The sequence below is a fragment of the Rutidosis leptorrhynchoides genome, chromosome 11 (assembly GCF_046630445.1).
Source record: "Rutidosis leptorrhynchoides isolate AG116_Rl617_1_P2 chromosome 11, CSIRO_AGI_Rlap_v1, whole genome shotgun sequence".
NCBI lineage: Eukaryota > Viridiplantae > Streptophyta > Magnoliopsida > Asterales > Asteraceae > Rutidosis > Rutidosis leptorrhynchoides.
In genome coordinates this window covers 374,967,382-374,981,974 of record NC_092343.1, presented here as the reverse complement: position 1 = coordinate 374,981,974, position 14,593 = coordinate 374,967,382, and the positions used below count along the sequence as shown (strand labels likewise).

At 33.9% G+C, this 14,593-nt stretch overlaps 1 long non-coding RNA gene across 1 annotated transcript; it reads right to left on the bottom strand.

Annotated features, from left to right (window-relative positions):
• Window positions 1-1,861: 1,861 nt before the first annotated feature.
• LOC139877033 (uncharacterized) lies at window positions 1,862-13,223 on the bottom strand. Its single transcript, XR_011768428.1, has 6 exons — window positions 13,019-13,223; window positions 12,286-12,391; window positions 11,783-11,898; window positions 11,343-11,455; window positions 2,919-2,975; window positions 1,862-2,044 (listed from the first exon to the last, which is right to left on the bottom strand). It is a non-coding gene; the product is annotated as an uncharacterized lncRNA (long non-coding RNA).
• Window positions 13,224-14,593: the final 1,370 nt, after the last annotated feature.

Sequence of the window (14,593 nt, the reverse complement as noted above, 5' to 3'; positions counted from 1 at the left end):
TGACTTTCTAAACATAGAAAGTTATAAACATGTGGGCGAGTGCTTAGGTATAAGCAAAACCCCAAAATACATAAGTCTTTAATTTACAGGTTGACATCACAGTCCAATTATTTATTACACAACGCAGTTTTATTTTGAATGCAATAAACTTTGTACAAAGCATGAGAGACTCCATGCAGGCAACAAGCACATCACAGCGGAAGCATTCTAAGGACCTGAGAATAAAACATGCTAAAAAGTCAACACGGATGTTGGTGAGTTATAGGTTTAATTGCTCGAGTCATAAACATATATAAAGATAGACCACAAGATTTCATCAAAAGTTTATCAATAGATTCTACGTAACAGAGCACCCTGGTAACTAAACTTAACGCTATAGTGATAATTACCCCATTCGTTTTAATACGCGCAAACCAACGTGTCTTAAACTCAAATAACATACGTCCGTTAAAAGGCTAGCGCTCTAGCTCGGACGGGGATGTCAAGCCCTATGGATCCATATACAATTATTCGCGCCCACCAGTCCATATCCTATGTACTGGCAGCTACTAGTTACCAAAGCCAAGGGATTTTCGGTTTAACTCAGTGTAGAATTTTGTATGTACTTGTGTCTTATTGCGTTTAAAATAAATTGCATGTATTCTCAGCCCAAAAATATTTAAAGTATTTAAAAAGGGAGACTATAACTCACAGTTCAATATTGCGATTCAATATTGTAGGCAAATTGCGTAGACGTAATGATGGTAGACGACTGTATGGTTGGTCTTGGATTCAAGAACAATACCCCGAACAATACCTAATATTTCCTTATTTTAAAACGGTTTGAAACCCGAATTAAAAATACCCTCGAATATACTTTATTATTATTAAACTTAAAATTAAAATTATAATTATAATTATAATTATAAAATTTACGTACATATATATTTATGAAATATTTCGTCGAGCAAAACTGACCTTTTATAGTACTTTTCGATTTACTGTAGCTCATGCGATCGCATGAGTTTTCAGTGTTTTTGCCATGCGATCGCATGGCCGCCTTTTCTGTTTTTGTTTGCTAGTTCGTCGACATCAAATAGTGTTACTGTAGCAAATAGTGTTACTGTAGCAAATAGTGTTTACTGTAGCAAAATACGGTTTCACTGTAGCAAATAGTGTTTTACTGTAGCAAATTGTGTTTTACTGTAGCAAAGTAATTTTTACTGTAGGAAAGTCGTTTTTACTTGTACATATATATACATACATATAATTGTTCATGAATCGTCGAGAGTAGTCAAAGGTAATTGTATATATGTAACAGTTCTAAAATTTTGAGACTCAATCTAACAGACTTTGTTTAACGTGTTAAAATAATAAATCGTATAGAGAATTGGTTTAAATAAGTCAAAAAATTTCGGGTCATCACATTACGTAACCATTTTTTGCCATTATTAGCCTGTTATCATTAAGATGTTCACCAAATTAACCAACATAAATAACTGTACATCAACTAATGAACATCCTTATCTAGTTAACAACAAAACATGCTAACCTGCACACGTGAACTTTTCTTCGTTAAAATTAACAACTAATGCTACCAATTACATAATTTTCACATAATGCACAACTTAACCAACTAAAAAGGTTCACTGAAACCACAACTACAAAAATTCTTAAAAAATTGTTATCATAGGCTGTTATTATCATGTTCTGTTAATTAAGAACTTAACAACTATAAATGTTCTCCTATCAATCAATTAAACCAGTGAACAATATGATCATATCTATAACGTTTGCCCAGGTAACCAATACATCAACACACCAACAAACTAACAAATTAAATAAAAAAATAATTAATGCATTTACAATCTGGAAATAGGGCTTATCAAATACAGGTGAACAAAATAAAATAATATGTTAACAACTAACAGATTCTTCGAAACTTCTCATTTTTTAAATTGTTGGTTTGAATCATTAACATTTTCACCAAAATAAATATAACATTAAAAAAAAAAAAAAAAAAAAAAAAACCCTTCAGACCTAATTAACATCCAAACATGCTAACCTGCACACGTGCACCCTTGTTAATTAAAACACAATTTCCATTGTTTAAGAAACCTACACGTGTTACTTTGTTACCAATTAAAAACTACAAATGAACATGTTACCAATTATAAATATAACACAATGAACATGTTAACGTTTATAAATTTTCACATAACGCACACTAAATAGACAAGTTTACTGAAACCACAACTAATACATGCTAACATTAACACGTGTACCTTTGTTCATTAAACATTAAGTATTTTGTTATCCTAATTAAATACAACACCTGATAAACACAAAAATAACATGTTAACATTAACAGATATTCACATAATGTTCATCTTAACCAACCGGACAATGTTCAAGTAATGGACACCTGAAAAAAACAGAACATGTTATCCTTTGTTTTCTTAAACATGTTCCTTTAATGAACAACTACACATCTCTAATTGTTCTCCTGTCATACATTAATGAACAAACCATATTATAACCTCTGTTAATTAAAACGCTTGATTAACATGTTAACATTAAAGCAATTTCACCAACTGAACATCATAACCTAATGATCATGTTGCAGTATCTTGTCATCTTAACATAAACTCATAACCAAACAGAAAATTCAGTAACTTTTTGGCATCAAATGTGAACATATTCAAACATAATTTCATACATCAAATATCAAACATGTCATCATCTGAACATCTTTCCAAGAACTTATCAAAACAAGTGAATAAAAAAAAAAAAATTCCATACCAGAGGTCAAAACACCAAGATTCAACCAAATTATCTTGTTAACATTTATGCACATACTACATAATACATGCGTCTGCACTAAATTGTGAACAAAGACACACTATTTGCACCATATATACTTTGAACAACTAACATACCTGTCTTCTTCGCAGCAGTATTCGACTTCTTCTTCGACGACTCCATATACTATAGCTCTGAAAAAAAAAATGTTTTGCTTTCAATAATTAGTAATATGAATAACCCATTCTAATGTTACTCGCTGAATATGAACATATAAAAGAAAACATACCTCGGGTTCGGACGATTACACACCAAATTTTTTTTGTTCTTGAATATTGGTGGTTCATATAAATAAAATAACAACAAATAAAATTGCAGTTATACGCATAGTTGATTAAAATTCGGGATTGTAGCTTGAATCCCTTTAAAATCAGAGATCGAATCATCGTTAATTTGTTCATCGAACCGTTGTTCCTGATTTCACTCAACTGAAGCGTCGGTTATCTTTCAAAAATTAAGTTTTCAGATCCCTATTATATTATTTTTATTCCGTAAATGCCCCTTTTAGTGCACACATATTATTAATTAATTTTTAATTATTCGTATATTATACTAGCCATAGATGTATTTAATCCAACGGTTAATAAGAGTTCCTGCAGTTCTGTATCTTTTTGAGGTTCTTAATTGAACCCTATATATATATATATATATATATATATATATATATATATATATATATATATATATATATATATATATATATACACACACACACACACACATTATTATAAAGCACGTGCCAATAATCCTACTTGTCAATTTCTCAATTAATCTGAATTAAATAATCCTACATGTCATTTTCTTAATTTACTAGAATTATTCTTAATAATTTCCTAAAATAACTCCCTAGAATTAAAGGTGTGTAATTTAAAGTTTCTATATATCTAATTATATAATAAAAAAGATGTACGTATTTATTTTACTATTAGGAGTATTAATTAAAGTCTTTACATATTAATGGTGAATTTTAATAAATATAATAAAAAAGTTAGACTTTTAAACATTATAATAGAATTATATTCTTATATAAATTAAATTATTTGTATCATAATACTTTTATACCTATCACATAATAAATAATTTTTTATCTACTAATATTATATAATAAGGACTGATATGTTATCTACTAATATTATATCAAATATTAATTATTATTCAATTCAATAAATTTAATATTTTATTAAGTAAAAGCTACTATCTTTATATTTTTAAATAAACAATCTTTCACATAAACATGCTCATAATTTATGTGTTAGTATTCAATATTAATATTAATATTTTTGGATACAGATGTTATTAGTAAGAATTTTTTTTTTCATTGTAATCGTTTTATACATGTAATATATATCAATACTAATGTTATCGAATACTAATTTATACAACTGTCGTGCAAAGCACGGCTCACGTTAGTATTCAATACTAATGCTCTTGATACAAGTAATATAGTAATAGTAATAATTGATTTTTTTTCATTGTAACTGTATTATATATTTGATCAATACCAACGTTATCGAATACTAATTTGTACAACTCTCGTGCAACGCACGGGTGTTTGAGGTGTAGGCTTCGGTATTTAAGCCCAATAAAAATAGGCCTGGAGTTTACTTGGTGACCAAGTCAGGGTCTGGCCAACCCTAATTGGTTGGGCCGACTTTTATTGTTCTTTTCTTAGTCTATATATAGTCTCTCATTGTACTTGTAAATCATCACTTCCAAATTAATAATACTCTCTAGTTCCAAAGTGGATGTAGGTTTCACCTAGAAACTGAACCACTATAATTCTCATGTTCTTTTCTTTTTTCTGTGTTTATTATTCGGCTTGCTTGTTTGTGATTGTTAATCGATTAGGGTTCTACTCTGATAGAAGGCAGGTTCTAACCTTAACAACTGGTATCTAGAGCTCAGGTTCCAACCCTAGCCGTCAATCATAGTTGTTGCTGTTACAGATCCAGTCGTTGCTGCTGTTGTTGCTGTTTTTACAGATCAGGTTGCAGGTGCTAAACCCTAGCCGCCACCAGACTCTGCTGATCAACCCTAGCCGCCACCAGACTCTATCGTTACATATCAGATTGCATATCAGATTGCAGGTGCTAAATCCTAGCCGCAACCAGACTCTGCTGATCAACCCTAGCCGCCACCAGACTCTGCTGTTACAGATCCAGATCAACCCTAGCCGTCACCAGACTCTGATACTGTTACAGATCAGATTGCTATTGTTCTCAGATCCAATAATTTTTTTTACAATGGCAGAAGAAGGAAGGATCAAAATCGACAAGTTTGATGGGCAAGATTTTGGGTGGTGGAAGATGCAGGTTGAAGATTTGTTATGTCAGAAGGATCTGATCGATGCCTTGAATGAGAATAAACCAGAAGGAATGAAAGACGGCGAGTGGAAAACACTTGACAGGAAAGCCCTAGCAGTTGTCAGACTCACGTTGACAAAAAGTGTTGCCTTTAATATTGTGAATGAAACCACGACACATGGTTTGATGAAGACCTTAGCAAATATGTATGAGAAGCCGTCTGCTTCTAACAAGGTGTTTTTGATCAGACAGTTGGTAAACACCAGGTTGAAAGAAGGTGCTTCAGTAACAAATCATGTTAATAACTTCAACAATATTATCTCTCGGTTACTGTCAGTTGATATCAAGTTCGATGACGAAGTCAAAGCTCTTCTATTATTATCTTCGTTACCTGAAAGCTGGTCAGGTTCAGTCACAGCTATCAGTGGATCCACAGAGTCCTCAAAGCTAAAGTTTGAGAGCATTCGTGATTTTATTCTTGGAGAAGATATAAGAAGAAAGAGTTCAGGAGAACCATCAGGAAACTTGCTGAGCACAGAAGAGAGGGGTAGGAGAGAAAAGGAAGAAGTAACACCACCAGGGGCAGGTCAAAGTCAAGAAGGAGGAGTGTGTCGAGAACGAGGAATGATATTAAATGTTGGAATTGTCAGGAGACTGGACACTTCCGAAACCAGTGCACTAAGCCAGTAACATCATCAAAGCCAAAGGAAGTTAATGTTGCAGTTGCAACAGATGATTATGATAACGTCCTTGTTTGCTGCATTGAGAATACAATTGATGAAGAATCTACGAACAGGTACGTTTGGCTAATGATCATTGTCTTGACATTACAGGGATTGGAGACTTAGAGCTGAAGACCTCTTTGGGCACTAATTGGACCTTGAAAAATGTCCGAGTTATTCCTGGCCTAAAGAAAAAACTAATCTCTGTTGGACAGCTTGATGATCAAGGATATAGTGTGCTATTTGGTGAAGGTCAGTGGAAAGTAATAAAGGGGAACTTAGTAATAGCCAAGGGTAAGAAGAGAGGCACTCTTTATATGGCAGAAGTTCCAGCTAATGAAGTAAATACAGTTTCCAATGATCGAAGCTTAACCAGTCAGTGGCACCAACGTTTAGGTCACATGAGTGACAAAGGAATGAAAATGCTAGTGTCTAATGGTAAAATTCCTGGTCTAAAGAGAGTTGAATCGGACTTTTGCGAGTCATGTGTTCTAGGAAAGAAGAAGAAGGTCACCTTTGCAAAAGCAGGCAGAACTTTAAAGGCTCAGAAGTTGGAGCTAGTACACACGGATGTGTTCGGGCCTACTCCTGTTTCTTCATTGGGAGGAGCACGCTATTATGTTACTTTCATTGACGATTCAACACGCAAGGTATGGGTTTACTTTCTTAAAAATAAATCTGATGTATTTGAAGTTTTAAGAAATGGAAATCTGCTGTTGAATTATCTTGTGATTTGAAGGTAAAATGCTTGAAGTCGGATAATGGGGGAGAATACATCAGCACCAAATTCGTTAAATATTGTGCTGATCATGGCATTCGGATGATCAAGACGGTTCCAGGTACTCCACAACAAAATGGAGTTGCAGAAAGAATGAATCGCACTTTAAATGAGAGAGCACGTAGCATGAGACTTAATTGTGGGCTACTAAAGACTCTATGGGCTGATGCAGTAAGCACTGCCGCTTATTTGATCAACCATTCTCCATCAACTCCGCTTGATTTCAAAATACCCGAAGAAGAATGGAGAGGTAAAGCAATCAGTTATGAGCATCTAAAAATCTTTGGGTGCAGTGCATATGATATTAATAAAGATGGTGACAAACTTGATGCAAAAGCAAAGAAGTACGTGTTCATTGGTTATGGGGGAGATGACATGGGTTACAGGTTATGGGATAACAAGGGAAAACATGTTATCAGAAGTAAACATGCCACCTTCAATGAAGCAGAATTGTACAAGGATTTCAACTCAACACCAAAAGAAAAAGAATCAGTTGAATTTGAGGTTGACACAGAGACAACTAGAGAAGATGAAATGGAAACTCCAGAGTATGAAACTGAAGTTCCAGTGGGAGTTCCTAACAGTGAAAGCTTGTAATCTGATCACGAGCAGACTTCAGATAGTGGGAGCTCATATTCTGATGATGAGCAGTCCCCACCACAATCTGACCAGTCCAATTGGGTCAGGAGATCTACACGAGTCACAAGACAGACAGAGAGGTTTAGTCCAACAGTTAACTATCTTCTTTTGACCAAATGGGGAACCAGAAAGTTATTCTGAGGCAATGAAGGTGAAAGATTCGTTCCAGTGGGAGCAGGCTATGAAAAGCTAGATGGAATCTTTATTGAAAAATCAAACTTGAAAGTTGACCAAGTTACCACCAGGAAAAAGAGTTACAGAATAAATGGGTTTTCAGAGTCAAAGATGAAGGGGATGGTTCTAAACGATACAAAGCAAGATTAGTTTTCAAAAGATTTCAACAAAAGAAAGAAGTCGACTATGCTGAAATCTTTTCTCCAGTAGTGAAGATGACGACTATCAGATTGGTTCTAAGTATGGTTGCAACCGAGAAGTTACACTTAGAACAGTTGGATGTTAAAACAGCTTTCCTGCATGGTGACATTGAAGAAGACATTTACATGTCTCAACCAGAGGGGTTTCGTGTCAAAGGAAAGGGGAGTCTTGTGTGTAATCTAAAGAGAAGCTTGTATGGTTTGAAACAAGCTCCCAGACAGTGGTACTTGAAATTTGATAATTTCATGGAGAAGACAGGATTCGTGAGAAGTTCTACAGATCATTGCTGTTATTTGAAGAATTTCAAGAGCTCCTATATTATATTGCTTCTTTATGTCGATGATATGTTAATTGCAGGTTCTGATATGGTTGAAATACGCAATTTGAAGAAGCAATTATCTAGAGAATTTGAAATGAAGGATCTCGGGCTAGCTAAGCAGATTCTCGGTATGAGTATATGCAGGAATAAAGATGGGTCAGTTTCTTTATCTCAAGAAAAGTATATTCGCAAGGTTCTTGAAAAGTTCAGAATGAATGGTGAGTCTACAAAGCCAAGAAACACACCGTTGGGAAGTCATCTAAAGCTTTCTAAACATCAGTCTCCTAAAACTGAAGTAGAAAAAGCAGAAATGGCTAAGGTTCCTTATGCATCCGCAGTGGGTAGTCTAATGTACGCTATGGTGTGTACAAGACATGATATAGCACATGCAGTTGGGATGGTTAGTCGCTTTATGTCAGCTCCGGGGAAAGAACATTGGGAAGCAGTGAAGTGGATACTGCGGTCAAGGTTTAAAAAAACGGAAACGTGCCTCGAGGCGTTTTTCCTCTGTGAGGCGAGGCGTATGCCTCGAGGTGAACCGAGGCGTACGTTCGAGGCGGAGTTGACTTTTGTTGACTTTTAATAATAAATATATATATTCTGATAATATATAAATAATAGGGGCTGTTATTGTCATTTTATTAAAGATTAAAGAGTGTATATTAAGTTTGTTCTTATTATTAAAATTTAGTAAAAGTTTAGGGGCTGTAATTGAAATTTGATAAAGGAAAAAAGAAATTAAAATATTTAAAATATATAAAGATATAGTCTATAGATACATTTAGATCTGACACTTGATAAAAGAAAACCAGCTTTTTCTTCCGATGAAAACCAAGGTCAGATCTGTCCTTCCTCCCTCATCAGCTTGTTCTTCCGATGAAACATCAGCCTCAGTTCCGATGAAACATCAACGTTACCAGGTCTAATTTTCCTTCCTCCCTCATCTTCTTTCTCTTTTTCTGTTTTCCTTCCTCATCTTCCGACAAGTTTTAAGTTTTCCGACGCCGTTGACCGCCGTTTGACTGCCGTTCACCGGCGGTTGACCGAGTAATTAGCGAGTTAGACACCGATTTTTCGTTTGACCATGAGGCGCACGCCTCTTCAATCGAACCGCCTCATATCAAAATCAAACCGCATCTCCCATTTGAGGCGTACGTTTTAAATGGCCTTTGAGGCGTAAGCTCCTAACGGAGAATTTGAAAATCGTACTGACGCGCGCCTCGAGGCGCGCGCCTCGACCGTTTTTTAAAACTACGACTGCGGTATTTAAAGGGTATTCCTAAAGTTGGGTTATGTTTTAAGGGTAGGGATACTACTCTCAGGGGTTATTCTGATGCAGATCTGGGTAGATGCAATAATACCTTCAAGAGCACCACCGGGTATGTATTCACTATAGGAGGAACAGCAGTGAGTTGGATTTCTAGGCTTCAAAAGAGCGTGGCTCTATCTACTACTGAAGCAGAATACATGGCCTTGACTGAAGCCAGTAAAGAACTAGTGTGGTTGAAGACATTCATGAAAGAACTGGGCAGCAAACAGACAGAATTTGTCTTATATTGTGATAATGAGAGCGCAATCAAGTTAGCAAAGAATCCAGTCTATCATGCTAAGACGAAGCACATTGGCATGAAGTATCACTTTATCAGAGAACGGATAAGCAAGGGAACATTTAATTTGGAGAGCATTCCAGGTTCAAAGAATCCAGCAGATATGTTCACCAAACCAGTAACGTTGGATAAGTTGAAGCTGTGCATAGCTTCAACGGGCCTTCAGGAACATTGAAGAGAAGACAGGAACTAGAGAGAGAAGAGATGAGCTGAGTCTTGCATTGTAGAAGTACGAGAGTGCAGATCGATGTTATTCGAAGCCTCCAAGTGGGAGATTGTTGAGGTGTAGGCTTCGGTATTTAAGCCCAATAAAAACAGGCCTGGAGTTTACTTGGTGACCAAGTCAGGGTCTGGCCAACCCTAATTGGTTGGGCCGACTTTTATTGTTCTTTTCTTAGTCTATATATAGTCTCTCATTGTACTTGTAAATCATCACCTCCAAATTAATAATACTCTCTAGTTCCAAAGTGGATGTAGGTTTCACCTAGAAACTGAACCACTATGATTCTCGTGTTCTTTTCTTTTTTCTGTGTTTATTATTCGGCTTGTTTGTTTGTGATTGTTAATCGATTAGGGTTCTACTCTGATAGAAGGCAGGTTCTAGCCTTAACAACGGGCTCATAAAACTAGTATATATATATATATATATATATATATATATATATATATATATATATATATATATATATATATATATATATATATATATATATATATATATTAGAAGTATAATGGTGCGGTTCGGTTAAATCGAGGCGGATAATCTTTATTTTCATAACCGCCCCATAAAATTCGGCTAATCCAAAATCGTTAACCATAAAAGCGGTTATGTTCGGTTTGGTTAATTCGGTTCGGTTTTAACGATTAAAACGGTTATGGTTCGGTTAATTCGGTTTTCTGCTCACCCCTAGAAAAAACAGTCAATCAATCTCAATTTTCTCAATTTAAGCACACTTGAATCACATTCGGCTCCTTGTTCTCAATTTTTGAAGAATCAGATTCGGTACAACAAGTCTAACCGATATATTCTAGACACCACTTTATCCGGAATATCAAATTGTATAAATGCTATAGTTGGGTTGATTTGTTTTTATAATTGTAATTAAAGTATTAAAGCAATATTATTTAAAATAAGCTAGCTAGCATGCAAAAACCTTACACAAGTGTATATTATGCCCAATTTTAAGACTTGCAATTTATAAAATTCGTCATTAAACCCTAACCTACAACATTTGAGTTTACATACCCAAATTACACACCTAAAATCTGAAATTTCACAAGAAATGGGGTTTATTACCCATTATCAACCCAAAACCTAACCTTAAATCAAATAAATCAAATAAACACAAAAGATTTCATAGTTGAAATGATTTCTGATTATGTTAATATTCAGTATATATGACTCTCTATTGTATGTAATGGACATGAGAAATAAACATTGTTTTCATGGTGTCAGAGCTAACACCTATCCCTAATTTGTCCCACCGCAGATTCTGTTTTCTTAGACAGCATTTCACAAAAATTGGTGACCTGACTAGTGATTTGACTTTCAAGTTTATGCACATTGGAGACTAGACGGATGGACCTTCTAATATTTTAATGGACTAAAGATGGGTCCATATTGAACCCATTCCATATTTTTTCTCGAGACTCAATGGACCCAAATGGTTGCCCAATTGACCAATCCTTTGTGTATGGGTCTTGATTGACATGTGTAAGAAACACTAAAAATATGATGAAAGAGATTCGATTGCAGACCTGAATTCCAAAGTGAAGATGTTGGCGATCATTGAAATTTTTTCCTATTGACCAAGGTATTGATCCTCTTTTGTCGTGTGATTCGTCGATCATGGTGTGCGTCTTCCCTGATCCTGTTTTATAGTAAATGGGTTTAATCAAATTGGTCAACGTCAATTGATGGGTCAAAATCGAATTTGGTAACAAAAGACGGTCAAAGTCAAAATTGATCAACATTTTAACATAAATTTAAATTAGAACTTTGAATTTTTTGATCAAAATGCATAAGTTAATATGTTTATGGGTTTTCTTCTATATATACTCAAATTAAATTTTTGAAATTTAATATTTATATGTAATGTATACAAGGTACAATCCGATTAATCCCCGAATTGCCGATTAATCCCCGGCCCGAATAATGAATTTTGCATGCCTCAACTTTTATAGTGCCAAAGTTATACCTTATAATCATCGACGACGCTTTGTATCAATTGTGATATCTCATCAAAAACGTCGTCTTGTCTTGTGTTGACTGAGGTGAAAACACCTTATCGAACTTGAAGGTATAGGTTTTTTTCTTTTTTCAAAAAATGAAGGGAAGAAAAAGTAAGGCATGATACAATTAAAAAGACGAATTATTAATTTTCAACTAGGCAGGTAGGTGCATGGTACGAATTATTAAAATGAAGGAAATTGCATAAAAAAAGAACTTATCGTAAACTGTAATTTGGTACCAACGAGAGAATGGAACGTTTGATCGATAGAATGAGTGTGGGTGTAAAAAAATATGTGCACTGAATGGACAAAAATGCCCCTCCACCCAAAAATACTTATATTTGTTAAAGTTAATCTTGGCAATTGATCAAAGTCAATCTAAGAGCTAATAATGAATCCCTCAAACTCAAGATAAAACTTGGATTCATTTGTATATATTTCACACAAATTAATATATTATCTAATTTACCTATTTTTAAAGTTCACGAACACGTCATATTGATAGCTCTTGTGATTAGATGATGTTGAATGAGACGCCATTGAAGGTTTGCTTTATGGATCTTAATATACCTCATCTCTGCGAATAAAAAGGATTAGATCTATAACATAATGTAACTTTCATAACTATAAATAATTTGTCTCAAAAACATATATTAAATATTAAATTTACATAATAAAAAATTTGGGTTTTGTCATCTTTTGTTTATAAAATTAGTATTATTAGTCTATAACAATGAATTAAATAAATGATTACAGAGTACCGACCAAGAACATGGAAAAATAAACTATTAACTGTCACCTGTGCAACAAATACAACTACAAACGGAAATCTGTGCAAAGTATTTTTGATACAAAACATGATTATTCACAATAATTAATCTTGTTAAAATACAAAAAAAAAAAATAAATAAATAAATAAAAAAAATAACTCTTGAATGCTATTCTTACAAATAGAAAAACATCCATTGCTATAATCAAAGTTTAACAACTTGAGCCATATAACAAATGATGAAAGTTATATAAACAAAATATAAATATAAACCCGTATCTATTCATGTATACATCAGAAACGATGATCTTTTAGCAAAAAAAAGTAAAATATTGTCAACGAAATAATCACAACTGAACAAAATCAAACTAAATATTGAGATAAAACACAGATCGGATGATTAATTGATAAAGATTTAAAAGATTAAGTTTACCTAGAAGAGGAAAGGTAGCTCAGTAAAGTAAAACCCTAAATTGTGATGGGGGCTCGTCAGTGATCGAACGGGATGTTTAATGATGGATCAAACTCTTAACAGTTTGAGGAGCTAAAAAAATGCTTTGGATAAAGGTGTTTTTACCAGAAGTTGTGGTATGGTTAAAGATGAGGTAGTACTGTAGTAGGTGATCAAGGTCAGATTTTGGAGTGTGCTAGGTTTACGATCAGGGTATCCAAGGATTTGGGTATTTGTTTGCTGATACCATTGTTGGGCCGGGCTGTTTTATCTCAGATCCAGTTGGGCCTGATTTTGAGATTTATGGCTTAAGGGGCTTCAAGGCCCGGCTTATTCTCATGTTTTTTCCTAGGCTGCCCCAGTTTCTGTTCCTGTTTATGAGCATGGCGAGTGTAATTTAGGACCCGTGTGTAGTGACCCGAACTTTTCCATGTTTATATATATGTTAAATGAAATTGTTATTTACATGATTAAGTGTTTCCAACATATTAAGCAATCAAACTTGTTAAGACTTGATTAATTGAAATAGGTTTCATATAGACAATTGACCACCCAAGTTGACCGGTGATTCACGAACGTTAAAACTTGTAAAAACTATATGATGACATATATATGGTTATATATATAGTTAATATGATATTATGATAAGTAAACATATCATTAAGCACGATTATCGTTGTAACGACATTTAATGTATATATATCATATTAAGAGATATTCGTACATCATAATATCATGATAATATAATAATTTAAAATCTCATTTGATATTATAAACATTGGGTTAACAACATTTAACAAGATCGTTAACCTAAAGGTTTCAAAACAACACTTACATGTAACGACTAACGATGACTTAACGACTCAGTTAAAATGTATATACATGTAGTGTTTTAATATGTATTCATACACTTTTGAAAGACTTCAAGACACTTATCAAAATACTTCTACTTAACAAAAATGCTTATAATTACATCCTCGTTCAGTTTCATCAACAATTCTACTCGTATGCACCCGTATTCGTACTCGTACAATACACAGCTTTTAGATGTATGTACTATTGGTATATACACTCCAATGATCAGATCTTAGCAGCCCATGTGAGTCACCTAACACATGTAGGAACCATCATTTGGCAACTAGCATGAAATATCTCATAAAATTACAAAAATATGAGTAATCATTCATGACTTATTTACATGAAAACAAAATTACATATCATTTATATCTAATCCATACACCAACGACCAAAAACACCTACAAACACTTTCATTCTTCAATTTTCTTCATCTAATTGATCTATCTCAAGTTCTATCTTCAAGTTCTAAGTGTTCTTCATAAATTCTACAAGTTCTAGTTTCATAAAATCAAGAATACTTCCAGGTTTGCTAGCTTACTTCCAATCTTGTAGAGTGATCATCCAACCTCAATAAATCTTTCTTATTTACAGTAAGATATCTTTCTAATACAAGGTAATACTCATATTCAAACTTTGATTCAATTTCTATAACTATAACAATCTTATTTCGAGTGAAAATCTTACTTGAACTGTTTTCGT